Source organism: Rutidosis leptorrhynchoides, chromosome 3 (assembly GCF_046630445.1).
Source record: "Rutidosis leptorrhynchoides isolate AG116_Rl617_1_P2 chromosome 3, CSIRO_AGI_Rlap_v1, whole genome shotgun sequence".
Lineage (NCBI taxonomy): Eukaryota > Viridiplantae > Streptophyta > Magnoliopsida > Asterales > Asteraceae > Rutidosis > Rutidosis leptorrhynchoides.
This window is the reverse complement of record NC_092335.1, coordinates 483,907,037-483,932,171: the sequence shown is the minus strand read 5'-3', so window position 1 is coordinate 483,932,171 and position 25,135 is coordinate 483,907,037.

The window sequence follows — 25,135 nt, the reverse complement described above, 5'->3', positions numbered from 1 at the left end:
CATACATGTATAAATATTCCACTCACCTCGATTACTTGAAGAAGTTCAACTCGCAAACTTGAACTCCTTCCACCGACTTCACGTATATCACCTACGCAAATCATACATGCAAATAAGCTACAACTTAAGCCTATTCGACTTAACACATCACAAGTGTAATTTCGACTATATACACTTGACCAACTTTGACTAAGTCAAATCTCACCCGAACCACTCATAATCACAATCGAATAGTGATTATGTCCCACTAATACATTTTGCACAAGGTTTGATCAACCAATCCCCCATTTGGACTCACGACCCACCCAAATTGACATAAAGTGCAATCTACGCCTTTTTGCACTTTTAACGATACTCGAAAGTCCAAAACTAACGAGACCATTTCCCGCGTTCCCGAAATACCTAAATACACCTCTTTTAGGCTTTAAATGCATTTTAGACCAACATTTACACAAAAACCCATTTTGACCTAAAACTAGTCAAAACACCCAATTTGTGAACTTACACCCCAAATCACTAATAATCCAAGTTAGCTAGTGATTTCATCAATAAAATTAGTTTACAAACTAACAATTTCATCATCCAATCCTAAACCCACCAACATCAACAATAACTAGTTACAATTACCCATTTCACCTCCTAAAAGAGTTTTATAACTAACTAGTTCAAAACCCTAAACTTGAATATCAAATTACAAAGATGAAGTTCGGAGTTTGAACTTACCAATACCGCCAGAATGATGCCGTTGGGGAGTAGAACAACTTTAATACCCGAGGTTTGACCCGAAACACCCTTCTTCTTCTCCAATTGGAGCTCTCTCTCTCTCTAAAACTCTCCTCTCACTCTAGGGTTTGAAAATGAGAGTGTTTGATGAGTGAAAATGAGCTCCAATGGAGCTCTAGATCAGTTTTGATGACCCCAAACCGACCCTAATTGAAAAGACCAAAGTACCCCTCATTTAAACCTTTTAAAAAGGCTGAAAATTGCCTCTGCAGCAATCGGCGCGCCGCGCCAGAAGGTGGAGTGCCGCTCCAAATAACTGGAAATTGTGGTCGAGCCCAAAACAGGTTTCAGCAACTTGTTTTGGCCATAACTTTTCGACCGTAACTCCGTTTTCGATGAATCAAATATCGTTGGAAACGTAATAAGATATTCTATCCAATGGTACGGCTTGGAAACATCAATTCAAACTTTATTTGGGGTTGAGAAGATACGTACACACTTTGTACCTCAAACAACGTCCAGTTTTCTTCGACATTCGAGCAAGCAACACGTACATGCTTCGTACACTTCATATACGCATCGTACACCATGAATACATTATGTACAATAAATATTTGGGTCTTACAACTCTCCCCCACTTAAATTTGATCGCGTCCTCGCGATCTAAACCTCATCGCGAACAAAAACAACACACTTTCCTCAAGTCTTCGAGTTCTCACACAATCTCGGACCCCTTTGATGCCGCCATTGCATCCTATCGATCACGCCTTACCACCATGCAACGTTCCAATCGCACAACTATCCTTCAGGATTTCCTTAGCGTACTCCAACTCACGACTTAGAGTTCTAACGCCCACCGCCAATACTCTAGAGAGTTCGTTCCCGAACGCACTCTACACTAACACGCCCCTACATGAGACAGTCCAAACTAACACTCTACGTCTCTAATTGGCTCTCAAAACGAGGCAACTACCGGAAAATGACCCAAACACGCCTGCCAAACCGAGGGACCACCGTACTTTCCGGGTACATACTCCCCCACTTAGGGTTTTAACCCCACACTATCACCGTCAAGATGATAATACCTTGCGAAATTTCAACATTCTACATCACACACGCCCGGTATCAACGTTGGTCATACTTAAAATCTTCAGCGGAGTTACCAAAAGATACATGAAACTCGACCTTTCGAATTGGTCAAACGTCGACGCCCGCTAATCTTGACAATAAACCATCTTCGTACCTTCGGGTTTTCTCGTCGGTACCCAAGTACAAAATAATCACAACACCGGAGTGAAGCATTCCACTTGCAGGTATACGGAGGGCACCTGACGTAGTGTTATGCAACTCCCATTACTACCACCGAGTCTCAATCACTCGACCCTTTCAGGTCCCTCCTCGGTGTCATATGACACTTGACTATTCGAAGTCACACAAATCCAATGGACATTACGGCTCAACGCCTACAACCTTCTAGTGACGCCTGCTTGTCACTATCCGCCTAGGCCGCAAAGCAAGCCTAGCAATCCTTTCACTTACAATGGTGATGCTTGGTGCCACCAAGACTTACACCCCAACTCGTATCCTCTCAACCGTTAACACGGTTACTTACACACACCAAAGATAGACAACAATCGTGACTCTTCCCGCACACCTACATGATCAACGTAAGCGCCTCTCGAACGGCATGCCATCCTACGCTAACCCTTATGGAGAACAATACAAGTAACCCTCTAATCATCCCATGGTTACCCCCGACTTGGTTAAACCTCCAACACCAACCCAATTAACCCGACTCGATCAAGTCAAATACACTATGTCGACCCGCCTCGGTCAACACCTAGCAACAACCGATTATCCCTACTTGGTTAAGTCAACACACACGGTCAACCCGACTTGGTTAAGTCCTAACAATAATTGATTAACCCGTCTTGATTAGTCAAACGCACTCGGTCAACCCGACTCGGTCAACACTCCTAACAATTTATCGATTAACCCGACTCGGTTAGTCAAACTATCTCGGTCCACCCGACTCGGTCAAACCCCTAAAAACAATTTGAGTAACCCGGCTTGGTTAGTCAAATACCCTTGGTCAACCCGACACGGTCAACACCTAACAACAATTGATTAACCCGACCTGGTTAGTCAAACCGCAATGGACTAACTCGACCTAGCTAGTCACTACAACACATGGATAAACTCAATCATTACCCAAATCACCCGCACATAGATAGTACTAAAATCGAATAGTACCTGAATCAAGCATCTCCAGATTTTCGCGCCCCGTCACTATTCCACTCGGGACATTCCGACTTCCGGTGTCCCTCCTTCCGGCACTTAAAACATGTGACCTTGCTCAACGGACAATCACGAGACTTATGCCTCGTTTGTCCACAATTATAACACGCGAATTTAGAACCACCCGTGTCACTCATCTTTACGCTTCCGACACCTTCGGTAGCGCTTTTACTCTTCTTGTTCGAAAACGCCGTCGCTTCGAACTTCCGTTTACTAACATCGGACACACTTGGCTTCGACACCTCCGGTTCGAAACCCCGAGCCAACTCAAACAACTCTTCAAAAGACTTAGCCATTCCCCGACTAATCTTACCCTTAAATTCGTCATTCAGTGTACGGTAGAAATCTTTCATCAACTTGTGATCGTCACCAACGTACTCCGGACAAAAACGAGTCTTTGCTAAAAAGGTAGACTTGAGAGTAACCAAGTCCATCGAACCCTGTCGCAAATTGTGTAACTTGTCCCGGATTCTATCAAGATCGGAAGAAGTTCGGTATTCATCAAAGAACTCCTTTTTGAACTCATCCCATGACAAGCTCATACATTGTTCCTCGCCATACAATTGAATCTTGTCATCCCACCACAACTTGGCTTCTTCACGTAACATACTAGAACCGTACCTCGTTTTCTTCTCGGGAGGACATTCACTAGTACGGAAAGCCCCCTCGATGTCGGAAACCCAACATGTACTCTTCAACGTATCCCTTACCCCATTAAACATAGGAGGTTATGCATCCTTGAAGTTTTTGTAATGGAAGTCCCGCCTCCCATTTCCTTCACTCCCTTCACCTCGGGGATAAATATTTCTAGCATCAAGCGCTTCCTCGATTGCGACCTTCACCCTTTCATCAATTAGATCGGTTATTTGCCCATCAACCGATTCCCGGAAAACCTTTCTAACATCCTCGAGAAACTCCGCTTTTTGATGTTTAAAGATGGCCTCAACCTTAGCCGTGAACTCAATGTCTTCGTCTTGATCTTCGTTGGCTTGTTTGCTCCTTGTCGTCATTCTAAGAAATGAACTCGGTTAGGAACACAACATGAATAACTTACACACACCACCACGATCAATCGTTCACAAACATATAATATGCCACCGTTCGTACATCCCATCTAGTTCAACACTTGTTGTACATCACTTGCATGACTTGGCTTGCAACCGTAATAATGGTCGCGAAGCATTATTACGCTCACACGCCATGCCGAACTCATGAATACAACAATCATCTCGCTAGATGTTCAACACAACACAACATGATTAGTAACACATAATCAACACATAGTTAAAGCACCTATTCTCAAAGGCACCAACTAGAAACCCGAACCGACCCGTAATCCTACAAGTCCAGCATAATAGTCCACACAAAAAGTCTAAGTCTAGGAGCCTATCTCAAGTCACCTAAATCCCTTAGACCATGCTCTGATACCACTTGTAACAACCCAACCCGATATACAATCGACCACGTGAAATTTACCAAAATAAAAAAAAATTCTTTGTTCAGCAGGTGGCGCGGCGCGCCATAAACTTGCGCGGCGCGCCAAAGTGGCATGTCCAAAAAGTCTTGAAATGCTAAAATGTTTGACCACTTCCCGACGTATTTAGACAAAACGCTATTCACAACATATTCATATATAAAAAACTAACACGTTCCATTAATAAAATAAGTTTTACGAGACCGGGCCCACATCGGCCGTTTTACGACTTTCGTACGAAAATACAAGTTTTCAACCACATGATTTGTAATACAAAATAAAGGCCGAGCATGGCGATTGGGGTTACGCTACTCAATCCTAATCAATCCAAAAGCAAGCCTTCTAAAGCAACTACGCAAGTCCACTAGTCCCCGCTTACCCGAGCCTCCGCATCCATGCAATCTATAAAAAAAAGTCAACAACGAGAGGGTAAGCTAACGCTTAGTGAATGCAATACTTATACATATACATATGTAATTTACCTACACGCATCCACTTACAATACCATGCAAACAAAATGCATAAACGAGCTAGCAACACCAAACATACGACTAGCAACAACGTTAGTATATAAATCGCCACAATAATATACTAAATCACAATAATGCATAAATATAACAAACCGTTCCCCGCTATGGCACTACCGACTTGTAGACGACCAATAACGTCAAGTCTCACTCGTATGTTGTCACCGAATTGTGACTCATCAAAGGGTGTCACCGACTTGTGAACTACCCACCAATATTTATGGGTCACCGACTTGTGAACGCCATGTGACATCACCGACTTGTGAAGCGCCACTAAGTGTCACCGACTTGTGAACACTATAGGGTGTCACCGACTTGTGATTCACCCAAGGGTATCACCGACTTGTGAACCCCCATCAATACATATGGGTCACCGACTTGTGAACTTCCATGTGGCATCACCGACTTGTGAAGCACCACCTAGTGTCACCGGCTTGTGAACACTATGAAGTGTCACCGACTCGTGAATCACTTCCCCGACTTATGGTGACACCGACTTGTGAAACACCAACCAACTACTAAGGGTCACCGCCCCGTGAACCACTATGAGGTGTCACTGACTTGTGAATAACCTGTCGAGACACTACCGACTTGTAGTTCCCATCCCATCATACCAACAAATATGTCACCATCTTGTGACATAACGCCCACTACTCACGATGTGGCACCAAAGGCCCACATCGCGTACGAGTAAATAAACCACATACATACATGTATAAATATTCCACTCACCTCGATTACTTGAAGAAGTGCAACTCACAAACTTGAACTCCTTCCACCGACTTCACGTATATCACCTACGCAAATCATACATGCAAATAAGCTACAACTTAAGCCTATTCGACTTAACACATCACAAGTGTAATTTCGACTATATACACTTGACCAACTTTGACTAAGTCAAATCTCACCCGAACCACTCATAATCACAATCGAATAGTGATTATGTCCCACTAATACATTTTGCACAAGGTTTGATCAACCAATCCCCCATTTGGACTCACGACCCGCCCAAATTGACATAAAGTGCAATCTACGCCTTTTTGCACTTTTAACGATACTCGAAAGTCCAAAACTAACGAGACCATTTCCCGCGTTCCCGAAATACCTAAATACACCTATTTTAGGATTTAAACGCATTTTAGACCAACATTTACACAAAAACCCATTTTGACCTAAAACTAGTCAAAACACCCAATTTGTGAACTTACACCCCAAATCACTAATAATCCAAGTTAGCTAGTGATTTCATCAATAAAATTAGTTTACAAACTAACAATATCATCATCCAATCCTAAACCCACCAACATCAACAATAACTAGTTACAATTACCCATTTCACCTCCTAAAAGAGTTTTATAACTAACTAGTTCAAAACTCTAAACTTGAATATTAAATTACAAAGATGAAGTTCGGAGTTTGAACTTACCAATACCGCCAAAATGATGCCGTTGACGAGTAGAACAACTTTAATACCCGAGGTTTGACCCGAAACACCCTTCTTCTTCTCCAATTGGAGCTCTCTCTCTCTAAAACTCTCCTCTCACTCTAGGGTTTGAAAATGAGAGTGTTTGATGAGTGAAAATGAGCTCCAATGGAGCTCTAGATCAGTTTTGATGACCCCAAACCGACCCTAATTGAAAAGACCAAAGTACCCCTCATTTAAACCTTTTAAAAAGGCTGAAAATTGCCTCTGCAGCAATCGGCGCGCCCCGCCAGAAGGTGGAGCGCCGCTCCAAATAACTGGAAATTGTGGTCGAGCCCAAAACAGGTTTCAGCAACTTGTTTTGGCCATAACTTTTCGACCGTAACTCCGTTTTCGATGAATCAAATATCGTTGGAAACGTAATAAGATATTCTATCCAATGGTAAGGCTTGGAAACATCAATTCAAACTTTATTTGGGGTTGAGAAGATACGTACACACTTTGTACCTCAAACAACGTCCAGTTTTCTTCGACATTCGAGCAAGCAACACGTACATGCTTCGTACACTTCATATACGCATCGTACACCATGAATACATTATGTACAATAAATATTTGGGTCTTACAAGTGAATACGGCATTAAATTTATACTAGGACCTAAGTGTACCAATGCTTCTATTGAACTAAGACTACCCAGAAAATATGGAATTGTGAAACTTCCTGGATCAGATAATTTTTCTGGTATCTTATTCAACAGCACTGCAGAACAATTAGTATTCATAGTAACAGCCGAGAGTTCTTCCATTTTCTTTCTATTTGTGATTAGATCTTTCAGAAATTTAGCATATCTAGGCATTCCTGAAATAACATCAATGAAAGGAAGATTGACATTTATTTGTTTAAACATATCCAAGAATTTGGATTGCTCGGCTTCAAGTTTTTCTTTTTTCATTTTACTTGGGTAAGGAAGTGGTTGTTGGTATGGTTTAACATAAGGTTTATCCTTAACTGTGTTATCTTCATTAACCTTTTCAACTACCGGTTCTTTTTCCTTATCTTGATCAGGTTGTGGTTCTTGTGGAGTAGGAATAGCTTCATCAGAAGTTACAGGTATTTCAGGTGGTTTAAGTGTTGTACCACTTCTTGTGGTAATGGCTTTAGCTGTTTCATTCCGGGGGTTAGCATTTGTATCACTAGGTAAACTTCCCGGTTTTCTTTCACCTATTAACCTTGCTAGGTTACTTACTTCTTGTTCCAAGTTTTGAATAGAAGCTTGTTGATTTCTAAATGCTTGAGCATTTTGTTCATTAGTTTGTTTTTGAGATGTGAAAAACTGCGTTTGAGTTTCAACTAGCTTTGTCATCATATCTTCTAAATTCGGCTTTTTATCATCGGTTTGTGGTGGTTTGTTTTGAAAATTAGGTCTTTGCTGATTGTAAGTATTATTGGATACTTGTTGATTACTAGGACCTTGTTGGTTGTTGTATGGAATATTTCGGTTATAATTCTGATTTTGATTGTAAATTGGTCTTGGCGGTTGATAATTATTCTGATAATTATTTCCAGGCCTTTGGTTTAGATATGAAACATTCTCTCTTTGTTCCATTGTTAATTCAATACTGAGACAATCTTTTGTCAAATGTGGTCCTCCACATTGCTCACAACTAATTCGTATTGAGTGTATATCTTTAGTCATCTTTTCCATTCATCTCTCGACAGCATCTATCTTTGCTGAAATGGAATCTAAGTCATGGCTAGAATCGGCTCTAGCTGCTTTAGATGATCTAACGATATCTTTTTCTTGGTGCCACTCATGTGAGTGGGAAGCAGTGTTATCAATAATTTTGTAAGCATCAGTTTTGGTTTTCTTCATAATAGAACCACCAGCTGCTATATCTATGTCTTTTCTTGTAGTGATGTCGCATCCTTGGTAAAATATTTGTACTGTTTGACAGGTGTCTAAACCATGTTGCGGACATCCTCTTAATAACTTTCCAAATCTTGTCCACGCCTCATATAGAGTTTCATTTGGTTTCTGTGTGAACGCAACAATTTCTCCTTGAAGGTACGAAGATGTTCGTTTGGATCTTCCTTCGGCGCACCACTAAATTGGCATTGATTAGTCACCATAAGTAGAATTTGTCCTTTGATTTCATAATCTGGCGCATTAATGTCTGGATGAGTAATTGCGTGACCTTGGCCAGTGCGTTTAGCTCTCATTCGGTCTTCCATACTTAAAGGTTCTGTTACTTCCATAATTGAATTTGTTGAATCTAAATCACTAGAGGATTCTGATTTAATGGTTCGTTCCTCAACAATTTCTGTTTGAATGATTGGTGGTTCCGGAGGAAAAATTAATGGTTCAGGATCTATGAATCATCCCTGAATATTCTCCGGATTCTCAATTGTGAGGTCGGGTTCAAAAAATGGATTATCGGAAATTTGACTTGGAGTACTTGGTTGACTGGATGACGATTCTAAAGAAAAATTAACGGCGGTAATATTAGCTAGATGTCTTGATCTAGTTACAGGTGGTGAACGTACAAAAGGTGGTGAACGTCTTGCTCGGTGCATTCACTGAATATCCTATTAGTTTTTAAAAGGAAAGAAAAATTATATAAGTTATCCAATCAATAGACTTTTCTGATTTTGCCCACGTTTCGAATAGCCAAAAGATGCAGCAGAGGGGCAGGATTCGTTTGGTCTCAATATAATTGAGGACTGTTTAGCTCCAATAACCCGGTCCACGTACAAATCTAACTATTACTACGAACCAGAAAATTTTGATGTCTATCAATTTAACCACTTAAAATAAATTTTCGTAATTTTAAGAAATTTAGATAAGAAGTAGAATAAAAATCTATGTCCTGAAACTAGAATAGCGAGAAATAAGAAAGAAAAAGAGCGCGTCGAAAAAGGTCGAAAAAGAAAAAAGATTGAAAAAGAGTGACTATAAAACTTAAAAACACTTGACTAACCCAACCTTATTACTATTACTAACTTAAAATTATAATCGCAAATTGAGATTACTAATTGGAATGATAATTGATACATAGTAAAAGGCGTCTAAAAATATTAAAGCTTATAGGAAAAACTATATCCCAAATGGCAATATCTTAAAAAGGTACTAAAACTTAAAAAGGTGTCACAAAATTCTAAAGCACTTAAATCTTAGTCTAAAGAAAAGGCACTTAAGGGATTTTACGGCAAAGCCTAAAAATCTAGAAGTAAAAATAACTATGGCAAAAACTATGTTTAAAACTAAATATGAGCGAAAAACACAAATATTACGCTAAAACAATTAAAAAGGGACAAAATATAAAAATATACTAAAAGTTGTAAAAATTACAATTTTTATAAAAATATTATTTTTATATTATTTATTTTATAAAACTATTAATTTTAAATTTTAATTAAACTAATTTAACTAAAAATACAAAATAGTAAATAAACTAAACTAAATTAATTAAAATAATTAAACCTAATTAGGGTTAAATTTAAATAATAAAAATAAAAACCTGTAATTAATGCCTGATTAGGGTTCTGTGTACCCGTGTCAGGGTTCCTCCGCGAGTCGCGGTTCCACCTGGCAAAAATCTCCGCGAGTCGCGGGGTTCGAGATTCCAGATGACAGGCTGTTTCAAATTCGACGCGTTTTTACGTAATTATATTTTTTTTTAAATTATATTTTCTGTTTTAATAATTAAATAAAATATTTATAAAAACTAAATAAAAACTTATGTTTTAAAAACTAAAAAAAATAGAAATACTCTATAATTTTATAAAAATCTTAAAAATAGATTTATATATATATATTTTTTTCTTTGATTTTATGTTTTAAATAAAAACAAAATATTTAAATAAAACTTATATTTTTATAAAATAAAAATAAAGAAACTTTATAAAACTTAAATATTTAACAAACTCTTAAAAATATTTATATTTTTGTTTTCTTTTTATGTTTTCGAATATTTAAAACGTATTTTTACAAAAGCGTATTTTTTATAAAAGTAAACTAAAAAAATCTTTTTTTTATATATTTATTAGCGTTGCGCTTCCAGCTTTTAAGCTAGATTGTCCCCGGCAGCGGCGCCAAAAATACTTGATGTTTTCGCTAGGGGTATATAAAATAGCTTATAATTTTACTAGGAAATACTATTAAATACGATACAATTTTACACAAGATATTTATTTATTTATAGAATGGATATACTTAAACCTTGCTACAGCACTTATAGGCAGTGTACCTAATCGTACAGTAGTGTAGTTTTTAGTAAGTCCGGTTTGTTCCACAGGGAATCTTTTTCACAAAGCTTAACGCTATATTAGTTTAAATTTATAAAAATACAAATATATATATAAGTAATATTATTATTATAAAGGGGGGGTTTTACCGTTTAATGACCGGTTTGTCGATTTTAAAACTTTAGTCGCAGTTAAAACCAAAATTAAAAATAAATACAAGACTTAATGTAAAGTAAATAACGATAATGAAATTGCGATAAATAAAAGTGCGATAAAATAAACTTGCGATAATTAAAAAGTACGATAATTAAAAGTGCAATTAAATACAATAACAATAAATAAAAGTGCGATAATTAGAAGTGCAAATTAAATATAAAATAAAGGAAATTAAATATGAAATAAAATAATTATGCTTATTTAAACTTCCGTAATCATGATGTTTGACGTGTTGATTTTAGTTTTATGCCCATGGGTTAATTGTCCTTTGTCCTGGATTATTTAATATGTCCGTCTGGTTTTTGTCCATAACAGTCCATCAGTCATAAATATAAAGTGCGAGTGTCCTCGTCAAATTATCCTTATACCCGAAGTCAAATATTCTAACTAATTGGGGACTTAAACTGTAACAAGATTTTAATACTTTGTTTAATAATTACACCAGGATGTCGACTGCGTGTAACCCAAGGTTTTAATACTTTGTTATCAATTATGCCAAGTGTCCTTCTACATAATTTCACCCCTGTTTTAATAATTCTAGTGGTTATTAATCCATTCCCGTGTCCGGTTAAATGAACGATTATTCGTACATATAAATACCCTGCCCATCGTATCCGATCGAGTGTATATGGTTATTTATAGGGACGTCCAATTGTAAATCTTTATATTAACATTAACAAATTATCATTTAGTTAAAAAAATATAAAGCCCATTAATAGCCAATAGTCTAATTTCCACAAGTGTCGTTCTTTTGTCCAAACCCCAATTATGGTACAAAGCCCAATTACCCAATTTTAGTAATTAGCCCAACATCATGATTACTTAGTTTTAAATAAGCATAATAATAACTTACCTACGAGACATTAAATTAAAAAGGTTGAACATAACTTACAATGATTAAAAATAGCGTAGCGTTACACGGACAGAATTTCGACTTACACCCTTACAACATTCGCTAACATACCCTTATTATTAGAATTAAAATTAAAATTAAAATATAAATATATATATATATATATATATATATATATACATATACATATATATATATATATATATATATATATATATATATATATTACGTTTACATATAGAGAAAGAGAGATTTTTTTCGATCTTAAAACTCATCGAACTGCGTTGGCTTTTATAGGGAATTGAGTCCAGGGGAACTCCGCGACTCACTGCATTTTCCTTCTTCAAACTCCGCAAGTCGCGAAGTTTGAAATTACAGCTCACCCAGCTTTGGCTCTTTGTTTGCCGACGAATTATAAATATATTATAATATATATATTAATTTTAAAAATTAATTATATATTATATTATATTTATATACATGGTTAACTTGTAATTTTTAGTCCGTTGCGTCGAGCGTTGAGAGTTGACTCTGGTCCCGGTTCCGGATTTTCGAACGTCCTTGCGTACAATTTAATATCTTGTACTTTGCAATTTGAATCCTGTACTCTTGTAATTTCGAGACGTTTCTTATCAATAATTGGAACTACTTTGATTGTATTATGTACTTTTGAGCTTTTTGGTCGTTTGCGTCTTCAATTCGTCGAATCTGTCTTTTGTCTTCACCTTTTATTATTTAAATGAATATCACTTGTAAATAGAACAATTGCAACTAAAAGCTTGTCTTTCTTGAGGAATAATGCTATGAAATATATGTTCGTTTTTAGCATTATCAAGATCGTTAACTTAAAGGTTTCAAAACAACACTTACATGTAACGACTAACGAAGACTTAACGACTCCATTAGAATGTATATACATGTTGTGTTTTGATATGTATTCTTACACTTTTGAAAGACTTCAAGACACATATCAAAGTACTTCTACTTAACAAAAATGCTTACAATTACATCCTCGTTCAGTTTCATCAACCATTCTACTCGTATGCACCCGTATTCGTACTCGTACAATACACAGCTTTTAGATGTATGTACTATTGGTATATACACTCCAATAATTAGCTCTTAGCAGCCCATGTGAGTCACCTAACACATGTGGGAACTGTGATGACCCGGGAATTTCCGATCAAATTTAAACTTAATCTTTATATGAAGTTCGACATGATAAGCAGAGTCTGTACTGTTGAGTCTCAAAACATGTGAACTATTTTCATGGATTCATTTAACCTTTGACCAATTCCGACGATTCACGAACAATTACTATAAATAAACACACACACACACACACACACACACATATATATATATATATATATATATATATATATATATATATATATATATATATATATATATATATATATATATATATATATATATGTATGTATTTAAATATAAATGTAAGTAGTGGAAATAATAAGATATAATTTAATCATTAGAACTTAATATGTAAATTAATAAATAGAATTAATAAGTTACTATTATATATATATATATATATATATGTATATATATATATATATATATATATATATATATATATATATATATATATATATATATATATATAAGATCTCTAATAGTAATTATTATATTATAACATTTATAATATATATATAAATACTAAATATTCAATATATGTTATTAGTAATATGATATAATTAGTAAACTATAATATTAATATATTAAATATAATTATAAGTTGGAAATATATTGTATAATATTATGATTACTTTTATTGATATTAACATTAATATCTATATCAGTATTATTAATATCATTATTCTAATATGAAAATAGAATACATGTAACTTGTTATATTTTTTTTTGTATCACTTGTATTATTAGATATTATTATTATTATTAAGAATTATTAACTGATATTATTATTAGGAACTAATACCTTTTATTATTGTTAACATTTTTATTATTACTATCATTATCATTAATATTTATCATTATTATTATTAGGATTATTATTATTAATATACTTAATACTTAATTATTTATTAATATTAGTTATAGTATACCAATTATAAAGAATCAGTTATATACAAATTGGAATCTGCTTTTGTCAAAATCACAGTGTACTAGTTTTGGTTTCTATCTACAAAGTCAAATAAGATCATAGCAAACAAACAAAATCCGTTAGTTATGGATTCTCTCTTTTTTTATATATATTTCTGTACTAAACAAATAATAGATGTCGATCATATCTCATATTTTCAAATTGATCGATTACTCAGTATTATTAATTAAAACCTTTTAACTCTCAACCCTCACTAACAAATATAACAGTCCAAAAATTAGAGGTAGCTGTGAATGTATTTTTTTTTAAAAAAAACGAGCTTTTCCCCTCTGTTCTTCATGCTTTTTAGCCAAAATAGGAATTCAAGTTTTAATTCAAAATCCATAAATGCAGAGTTGATCTAAAACATGTCGTGAATGTGAGTGCATAATCTCAGTTTCCAATTTTTAATATCGAGATTGAATTTTCGAAGTCAAGGTTAATTTCAAAAAGTCAAATTCGTGTTCATCAGTAAAATTCGGTTGTTCTGTTTAAAATTGAGTTATGTTAATAATCCATAAACATTTTATAGGTGATTTGAAATAGGTTTGGTATTATAATCTTTGGCTAAAACACTACCAAATTCAAAATCAAATCTTCCTTTGTAAACAGTCACGGCGAACAGTTTGTTGGGGTTCTGTCATGTTAAATTTTTCTTTTCTTTTCAACTAATCACAGATAAGTCGTTAGATGTTAACTACTGAATCTTAAAATCGATTGGGTTTCCTGGTCGACTGTGTAATCCGATGAAGATGATGATAATATAACTCGGGTTATAAACTTTTAGTCTGAGCTTTATAATAGAAATGTTAGGACGGATGGATGGTTAAGGCATGTGTCGGGGAGCGAGAGGTCTTGGGTTCGAGTCTGTGGGGAGGCAGTATTCTTCTTTTTAGGCCGAATTTCTTTGAAGGTAGTCTATCTTATTTATCTTATTATTATTATTATTATTATTATTATTATTATTATTATTATTATTATTAATTGTTATTATTATTATTATTATTGTTATTATTATTACTATATTCATTAGTATTAGTTATTAACATTATTAATATAATTCTTATTATCGTTATAAATGAAATTATTACTAGTTACTAGTATTATTATTATCATTATATCACTAAATATTATTATTAGAATGATTATTATTAAAATAAGTATCATCATTATTATTATGATTAAAATTACAAATTGATGCTATAGAAGCCTTAGTTATTAGTTTAGAAACTTAACATGAAAATTTTGATTATTATTAACATAAGTATAATCACTAATAATATCATTACTATTATTAATATCCTTATAATTATTGTTACTATTAAAATTATTATCAATCAGATCATTTACTATTATTATTACGATTATTGTTACAATTAAGATTATAGTTAAGTATTAAAAGTTTATGAACTAAAAATCGTATGATATTGAATAAGTAAATATGTATATAACTATAAAGTTTATACTGATTAGGATATGAATAACATAGCTATGAACATGAAAATTTATAAACAGAGTATTTATATATATGTACATGCAGACATAAAATTGTTAAAATCTTAAGATATTAATATTATTATTATTGTCACTATTATTATTACTATGATTCTTATTATAATTATTATTATAAATAATTTCATTATTAATATTAGCATTATAATCAAATACAACTTTAAATTACCATATTATTAAGTATATAAAAATATACTCATAAATAATATTACACACAAGTATGAATAGCTTATATTAACAATTTATATATATATATATATATATATATATATATATATATATATATATATATATATATATATATATATATATATATATATATATATATATATATATATATATAACAATTTATATATATATATATATATATATATATATATATATATATAATAATCATTTTCAAACATATATATATACATATACAAATTAAATAAACAATATATAAAGTTACAATATATATTGTTCGATTATAACTATGTATATTAATAAATATACAAATGATATAGGTTCGTGAATCCGAGGCCAACCCTGCACTTGTTCAATATAGTCATATGTATTTTTACTACAAAATACATTAGGTGAGTTTCATTTGCTCCCTTTTTAAATGCTTTTGCAATATATATTTTCGGGACTGAGAATACATGCGCTGCTTTTATAAATGTTTTATGAAATAGACACAAGTAATCGAAACTACATTATATGGTTGAATGATCGAGGCCGAATATGCCCCTTTTGCTTGGTAACCTAAGAATTAGTAAACCGATCTACTAATTGACGCGAATCCTAAAGATAGATCTATTGGGCCTAACGAACCCCATCCAAAGTACCGGATGCTTTAGTACTTCGAATTCAGTATATCATGTCCGAAGGAGGATCCCGGAATGATAGGGGATATTCTTATATGCATCTAGTTAATGTCGGTTACCAGGTGTTCAATCCATATGAATGATATTTTTTGTCTCTATGCATGGGACGTTTATTTATGAGAATTGGGAATATGAAATCTTGTGGTCTATTAAAATTATGAAATGATTATCTATGATAAACTAATGAACTCACCAACCTTTTTGGTTGACACTTAAAAGCATGTTTATTCTCAGGTACGAAAGAAATCTTCCGCTGTGCATTTGCTCATTTTAGAGATATTACTTAGAGTCATTCATGACATATTTCAATAGACGTTGCATTCGAGTCATTGCGTTCATCAAGATTATTATTAAGTCAATTTTAGTTAGATTTATTATGAAATGATATGCATGTCATCAACTTCCGATGTAATGAAAGATTGTCTTTTCAAAAACGAATGCAATGTTTGTAAAATGTATCATATAGAGGTCAAGTACCTCGCGATGTAATCAACTGTTGTGAATCGTTTATAATCGATATGGACTTCGTCCGGATGGATTAGGACGGGTCTCTACAGTTGGTATCAGAGCGGTGGTCTTAGCGAACCAAGTCTGCATTAGTGTGTCTAACTGATAAGTCGTTAGGATGCATTAGTGAGTTTGTACTTCGACCGTGTCTACATGTCAAAAGTTTTGCTTATCATTTCGTGTCGAAAATTACCTGCTTATCATTCTTAGAGAATCACTTGCTTATCATCCTTAGTCTAGACACATCTTATTGCATTGATTGCATGATTAGTGTATAGACAAAATTCATATCTTAGCATATCTGCTAATTCATATCTTAGCGTATCTGTTATTGTTACCTTTGCCTGACAGCTTCCGTAGATTCCTCTGTAACTTATGGGATTTTAGTATTATATATGCATATGTAAACTATGTATTGTAAGGTACTAATCTACATCCTATAATCTATTTATTATCGAAAATCCTTCATCTGATCGTACGAGATGAATCCCTCAACCAGTTCGAGTCCCTCAGATTCTGATAGCTATTCCGATAGTTGTTTCGACAGCTATTCCGACATGGATATTCACCTAAGCTTCTAAAGCAGTGTCCTAGAATGAATCAACCAATTCATTTGATGGGTTCGTAGCCTACTAAATTAATGGAGACACGAAGAAGACAATCCTTTCCACCAATCGAATTCACCTCTTGGCGAAAAATCTGAATCACTTACCGGCGAACCTGTTCGTAATACCATCTTCTCTCTCATTCCCTGAGTAGCTTGACACGATTATATTCTATCCATAATTCTAAACCTTATTCATCCGTTCGTTCCGACCGACAATCATCCTAGGATAATATAAGAAATCAACGAACTTCGCGCTCGAATAATCAATTTGGAGAATACGGTGCAAAATTTACCAGATTCAGCAACACCACTGGCACCAACAGTACCATCAGTAATAGCACCAGTACCATCAACAATCCATGCTTCAACATCTCATTCGGTACCTCGAATATAAACATCGTTCTACGAATCGTTCTACATAAACTATCTTCGTCCTTCATGGCAATTATGTAATCTTTAATGTTTTAGAGATTATGTACTCTAGTTTTAGCCGTAAATCTGATGAGTTTAATATCACATTGACTCATTAAATCCATGATTACGTCTGAAGAAAATATATATGTATATATGTTTTCATAAAGATTGTAATTAAAAATTCTTTTGTACAAACTGTTAATGGTGAAAATATTTTACCCGAGGAATATTTAGATTTCATATTAATAAGTTACATTGTACATTCTTCGAATTTGATTCAACAGTCATTTACTATCCTATTTACAACCACCGATATACGAATCCGTTCACCACAGAATAACCATTTTTATTCAATTTCATATTTGGATTTTGACTTCTCAGAATCCAACAAGTGGCATAATGAAGAAAACAGTGAACAAAATAAAATTTGTTAGAAACAAACGAATTAACTAATTGAAATATTGTTAAGAATCCACGATAACTATTCCTAGCTAACTGTTCCTAGCTAACTGGTTACATGTTTATTTACCGCAATTTAATTATCGCAATTTATATTCTCGTAATTTTATTTATCGTCATTTAATTTCTGTTATTTACTTTACGCACTTTATTTATCGTCATTTATTTTCTGTTATTCATTTTACGCACTTTAAATATCGGGACACGTATACAAGGTTTTGACATATCATATCGACGCATCTATATATATTATTTGGAATCACCATAGACACTCTATATGCAGTAATGATCGAGTTCTCTATACAGGGTTGAGGTTGATTCTACAATAATATATATAGTTTGAGTTGTGATCGAGTCTGAGACGAATACGGGTCACGATACGTATTAATTAATTCGAATATTATATATTAAACTATATATGAATTATTGAATTGTCAACTGTGGACTATCGACTGTGGACTAATAACATTGGACAATTAAAATGAATTAAAATATTGACTATAACATATGAAACTAAACAATTCTTCAAGTTTGCCACTTGATTTCATCTTAAACCTCATTTGTATCTTGACAAATACAATCTACGTTCAAATCTTTCATGATTCTTGAAAACATCTCAAACGAGAGGATGAACCCACCGCACTTCATCTACGGGAGAAAAGATTGATGCATTTAGTTATGCATCTGAAAAACTCTCAGAAACTGAGTAAACGTTTAACACATAGTTGTGCTAATTCCTTTAGTGTTATTATTACCCAAAATAACTTGGTAATTCCTTTCAAAGTAGCAAATTTTGTCACAGCTCCAGCAAATCAACTTCGACTTTTCGTTCGAAACAACCTTATTATCACCTTGATTTATATGTATGCTCTTTTATTGTTACCGAGGAACCTTTTATATCCCACCATATTACCGTCAGCGTTTAATCATCTAAAAACACAATTCTCTTGAAATCACCTCAGATCGATAACCAATGATTCAGATATGGTAGCAGTAAATGTAGAGGAATCGGCAATCAGTACTTTGAAAACTCACAGCATATCTACATCAACAGTTATATGTATAACATTTATCTCTTAGAATAATGATCTTCCATTCTGAAATTCTGAAAAGCACCCAGTCTGCGAACTAATACTCTGAATTTTGAAAAGTTGAATGAAGCAACAAAAACTGTAAACGACCTTAATCATCGGAAGTTTTATGATAAAGAATAGAATGTTGGAAAAGCTCAGAAAAGTTGGAACTGGAAAATGGATTGAGCTAACCACGAAGGAGACCAAGGACAAATACAAGGACCATACCCTATATTCAAAGAATCCAGGTAATTATGGATCTGTTGAAATCTTTAGAGAATATCTTGCTCCGAAGTCATGTTAAAATCTTGCGGAAATTTTTTTCTTATCGACCATCGAACTTAGAAATTCCAAAATATCATCATCAATATCTTCGATATTTCTGAGGATATTTTCATAAATATTCTCGTCCTAAATTATATACCTCTTCGTGTTTCCTGTGTATCATTATAATGGAAACATTCAATAGAAAATTTAGTACCGAAAAGCAGATTATGCGAAACTATGAAGAAAGCCGTGGACAAATCACAAAGAATAAGTTTGACTTCAAAGAATCCAAATGATTCAATGTCTGCTAAGGTCTTTAGTGAATATCTTGCTCATTACTCTAAACCCTTGCAGACAATAGTTTCTATCATCCTCTGATCTTAGATATTCTGAGATATTATCGTATCTTTCATTATAAATATTCTCCACATTTCTGAAGATATTTTTATAACTATTCTTATCTGAAATCATTAATCTCTTCGTACTATCAGTGTTACATCATATAGAAACTGTTAGTTTCTATATTCTGTAAACTTTCGAGCTTAAAATATGAAAGCTATTGAAGTAATGTTGGGAACTGGTGCATGAGTTAGTATAATATAATGACACTTGATCAACATGATTATATTACATTAATTCATGCTGAGTTTCTAATGGAACGTGATGATTCACAGAACATACCATCATCATATGCCATTTACACGACTCTTACATTCTATCCAATCTCCAAACATATTAAGAATATGTCTCCTTGATAGTTCTATCTTCCGGATATTCTGATAATTTACCAAATCAAGATCATGTCATTACGATTTTTTTTCTTAGAACATTAACTATGTTCATCTAAAACTTCATACCTATGAATTCTGGACCATTACTCGCTTTACCGGAGGTTGAGAGGAGAATAAAAAGGCAAAGAGCTCCAAAATATAAGAGAAAATATAAAGCCCAATAACAACAAAAAGGTTACAAACCATGGATATTAATACGAACAGCAATATAAAGTCACAGTATAATTAAGAATAGTATCACCCCAAGGTAATAGTAGAAGTAAACAGATTCTTCTGATAGAAGATTGAAAAGAAGGGGTGACAGAAATGATAATTAGAAAAATATCAAGGATTAGCACGGAATTAAGCATTTTCACAATCTTTTGGATGTATAGACTAAGAAAGAAAGTATAGGAAATGGTGTGAATAAGAGAACGGAAGAGCTTAATTTATAATGAAAATATCAGACAGAGTAATCGAGGCAGATCACCGTATTTAATTATAGAGATCTTAATATCCTTATTCGTTGAAGAATCAAATCTTTTAGATTTCGAAGATTTTCTTTAAAATCCCTTGAATTCCAGAATTCAACCCTCTACGTCAAAAGTTAAGATGCACCTTATTTTCTAAATTCAATCGCGACTACGTCAAAAGTTATGGAAAATCTCCATTTCTTCAACTCGATCTTTTGTGATAACTTCATTCATACGCTTCAATTAATCGAATCATTTTATCCATATTACTCAATAATAATAAAACTCTATTTATCAACCCATATTCGTCATGAAAACATTTTTATTGTTAGCCATGACGACCTCACTCAAATTTCGGGACGAAATTTCTTTAACGGGTAGGTACTGTGATGACCCGGGAATTTCTGACCAAATTTAAACTTAATCTTTATATGAAGTTCGACATGATAAGTAGAGTCTGTACTGTTGAATCTCAAAACATGTGAACTATTTTCATGGATTCATTTAACCTTTGACCAATTCCGACGATTCACGAACAATTGCTATAAATAAACATATATATACATATATATATATATATATATATATATATATATATATATATATATATATATATATATATATATATATATATATATATATATATATATATATATATATAAATGTAAGTAGTGGAAATAATAAGATATAATTTAATCATTAGAACTTAATATGTAAATTAATAAATAGAATTAATAAGTTACTATTATATAATTATATATATATGAATTATATATGATTCCTATTAATAAGTTATATATATATATATATATATATATATATATATATATATATATATATATATATATATATATATATATATATATATATATATAAGATCTCTAATAGTAATTATTATATTATAACATTTATAATATATATATAAATACTAAATATTCAATATATGTTATTAGTAATATGATATAATTACTAAACTATAATATTAATATATTAAATGTAATTATAAGTTGGAAATATATTGTATAATATTATGATTACTTTTATTGATATTAACAATAATATCTATATTAGTATTATTAATATCATTATTCTAATATGAAAATAGAATACATGTAACTTGTTATATTTTTTTTATATCACTTGTATTATTAGATATTATTATTATTATTAAGAATTATTAACTGATATTATTATTAGGAACTAATACCTTTTATTATTGTTAACATTTTTATTATTACTATCATTATCATTAATATTTATCATTATTATTATTAGGATTATTATTATTAATATACTTAATTATTTATTAATATTAGTTATAGTATACCAATTATAAAGAATCAGTTATATACAAATTGGAATCTGCTTTTGTCAAAATCACAGTGTACTAGTTTTGGTTTTTATTTACAAATTCAAATAAGATCATAGCAAACAAACAAAATCTGATAGTTATGGATTCTCTTTTTTTATATATATATTTCTGTACTAAACAAATAATAGATGTCGATCCTATCTCATATTTTCAAATTGATCGATTACTCAGTATTATTAATTAAAACCTTTTAACTCTCAACCCTCACTAACAAATATAACAGTCCAAAAATTAGAGGTAGCTGTGAATGTATTTTAAAAAAAACGAGCTTTTCCCCTCTGTTCTTCATGCTTTTTAGCCAAAATAGGAATTCAAGTTTTAATTCAAAATCCATAAATGCAGAGTTGATCTAAAACATGTCGTGAATGTGTGTGTATAATCTCAGTTTCCAATTTTTCATATCGAGATTGAATTTTCGAAGTCAAAGTTAATTTCAAAAAGTCAAATTCGTGTTCATCAGTAAAATTTGGTTGTTCTGTTTAAAATTGAGTTATGTTAATAATCCAGAAACATTTTATAGGTGATTTGAAACAGGTTTGGTATTATAATCTTTGGCTAAAACACTACCAAATTCAAAATCAAATCTTCCTTTGTAAACAGTCACGACGAACAGTTTGTTGGGGTTCTGTCATGTTAAATTTTATTTTTCTTTTCAACTGATCACAGATAAGTCATTAGATGTTAACTACTGAATCCTAAAATCGATTGGGTTTCCTGGTCGACTGTGTAATCCGATGAAGATGATGATAATATAACTCGGGTTATAAACTTTTAGTCTGAGCTTTATAATAGAAATTTTAGGATGGATGGATGGTTAAGGCATGTGTCGGGGAGCGAGAGGTCTTGGGTTCGAGTCTGTGGGGAGGCAGTATTCTTCTTTTTAGGCCGAATTTCTTTGAAGGTAGTCTATCTTATTTATCTTATTATTATTATTATTATTATTATTATTATTATTATTATTATTATTATTATTATTATTATTATTATTATTATTAATTGTTATTATTATTATTATGATTGTTATTATTATTACTATATTCATTAGTATTAGTTATTAACATTATTAATATAATTCTTATTATCGTTATTAATAAAATTATTACTAGTTACTAGTATTATTATTATCATTATATCACTAAATATTATTATTAGAATGATTATTATTAAAATAAGTATCATCATTATTATTATGATTAAAATTACAAATTGATGTTATAAAAGCCTTAGTTATTAGTTTAGAAACTTAACATAAAAATTTTGATTATCATTAACATAAGTATAATCACTAATAATATCATTACTATTATTAATATTATTATGATTAAAATTACAAACTGTTCGTCGTGACTGTTTACAAAGGAAGATTTGATTTTGAATTTGGTAGTGTTTTAGCCAAAGATTATAATACCAAACCTGTTTCAAATCACCTATAAAATGTTTCTGGATTATTAACATAACTCAATTTTAAACAGAACAACCGAATTTTACTGATGAACACGAATTTGACTTTTTGAAATTAACTTTGACTTCGAAAATTCAATCTCGATATGAAAAATTGGAAACTGAGATTATACACACACATTCACGACATGTTTTAGATCAACTCTGCATTTATGGATTTTGAATTAAAACTTGAATTCCTATTTTGGCTAAAAAGCATGAAGAACAGAGGGGAAAAGCTCGTTTTTTTTTTAAAATACATTCACAGCTACCTCTAATTTTTGGACTGTTATATTTGTTAGTGAGGGTTGAGAGTTAAAAGGTTTTAATTAATAATACTGAGTAATCGATCAATTTGAAAATATGAGATAGGATCGACATCTATTATTTGTTTAGTACAGAAATATATATATAAAAAAAGAGAATCCATAACTATCAGATTTTGTTTGTTTGCTATGATCTTATTTGAATTTGTAAATAAAAACCAAAACTAGTACACTGTGATTTTGACAAAAGCAGATTCCAATTTGTATATAACTGATTCTTTATAATTGGTATACTATAACTAATATTAATAAATAATTAAGTATTAAGTATATTAATAATAATAATCCTAATAATAATAATGATAAATATTAATGATAATGATAGTAATAATAAAAATGTTAACAATAATAAAAGGTATTAGTTCCTAATAATAATATCAGTTAATAATTCTTAATAATAATAATAATATCTAATAATACAAGTGATATAAAAAAAATATAACAAGTTACATGTATTCTATTTTCATATTAGAATAATGATATTAATAATACTGATATAGATATTAAAATTACAAATTGATGTTATAGAAGCCTTAGTTATTAGTTTAGAAACTTAACATAAAATTTTTGATTATTATTAACATAAGTATAATCACTAATAATATCATTACTATTATTAATATTCTTATAATTATTGTTACTATTAAAATTATTATCAATTAGATCATTTACTATTATTATTACGACTATTGTTACAATTAAGATTATAGTTAAGTATTAAAAGTTTATGAACTAAAAATCGTATGATATTGAATAAGTAAATATGTATATAACTATAAAGTTTATACTGATTAGGATATGAATAACATAGCTATGAACATGAAAATTTATAAACAGAGTATTTATATATATGTACATATAGACATAAAATTGTTAAAATCTTAAGATATTAATATTATTATTATTGTCACTATTATTATTACTATGATTCTTATTATAATTATTATTATAAATAATGTCATTATTAATATTATCATTATAATCAAATACAACTTTAAATTACCATATTATTAAGTATATAAAAATATACTCATAAATAATATTACACACAAGTATGAATAGCTTATATTAACAATTTTTATATAAATGCACATATAAAACAAATTAGGTATTTTTAATATATATATACATACATATATATATATATATATCATTTTCAAA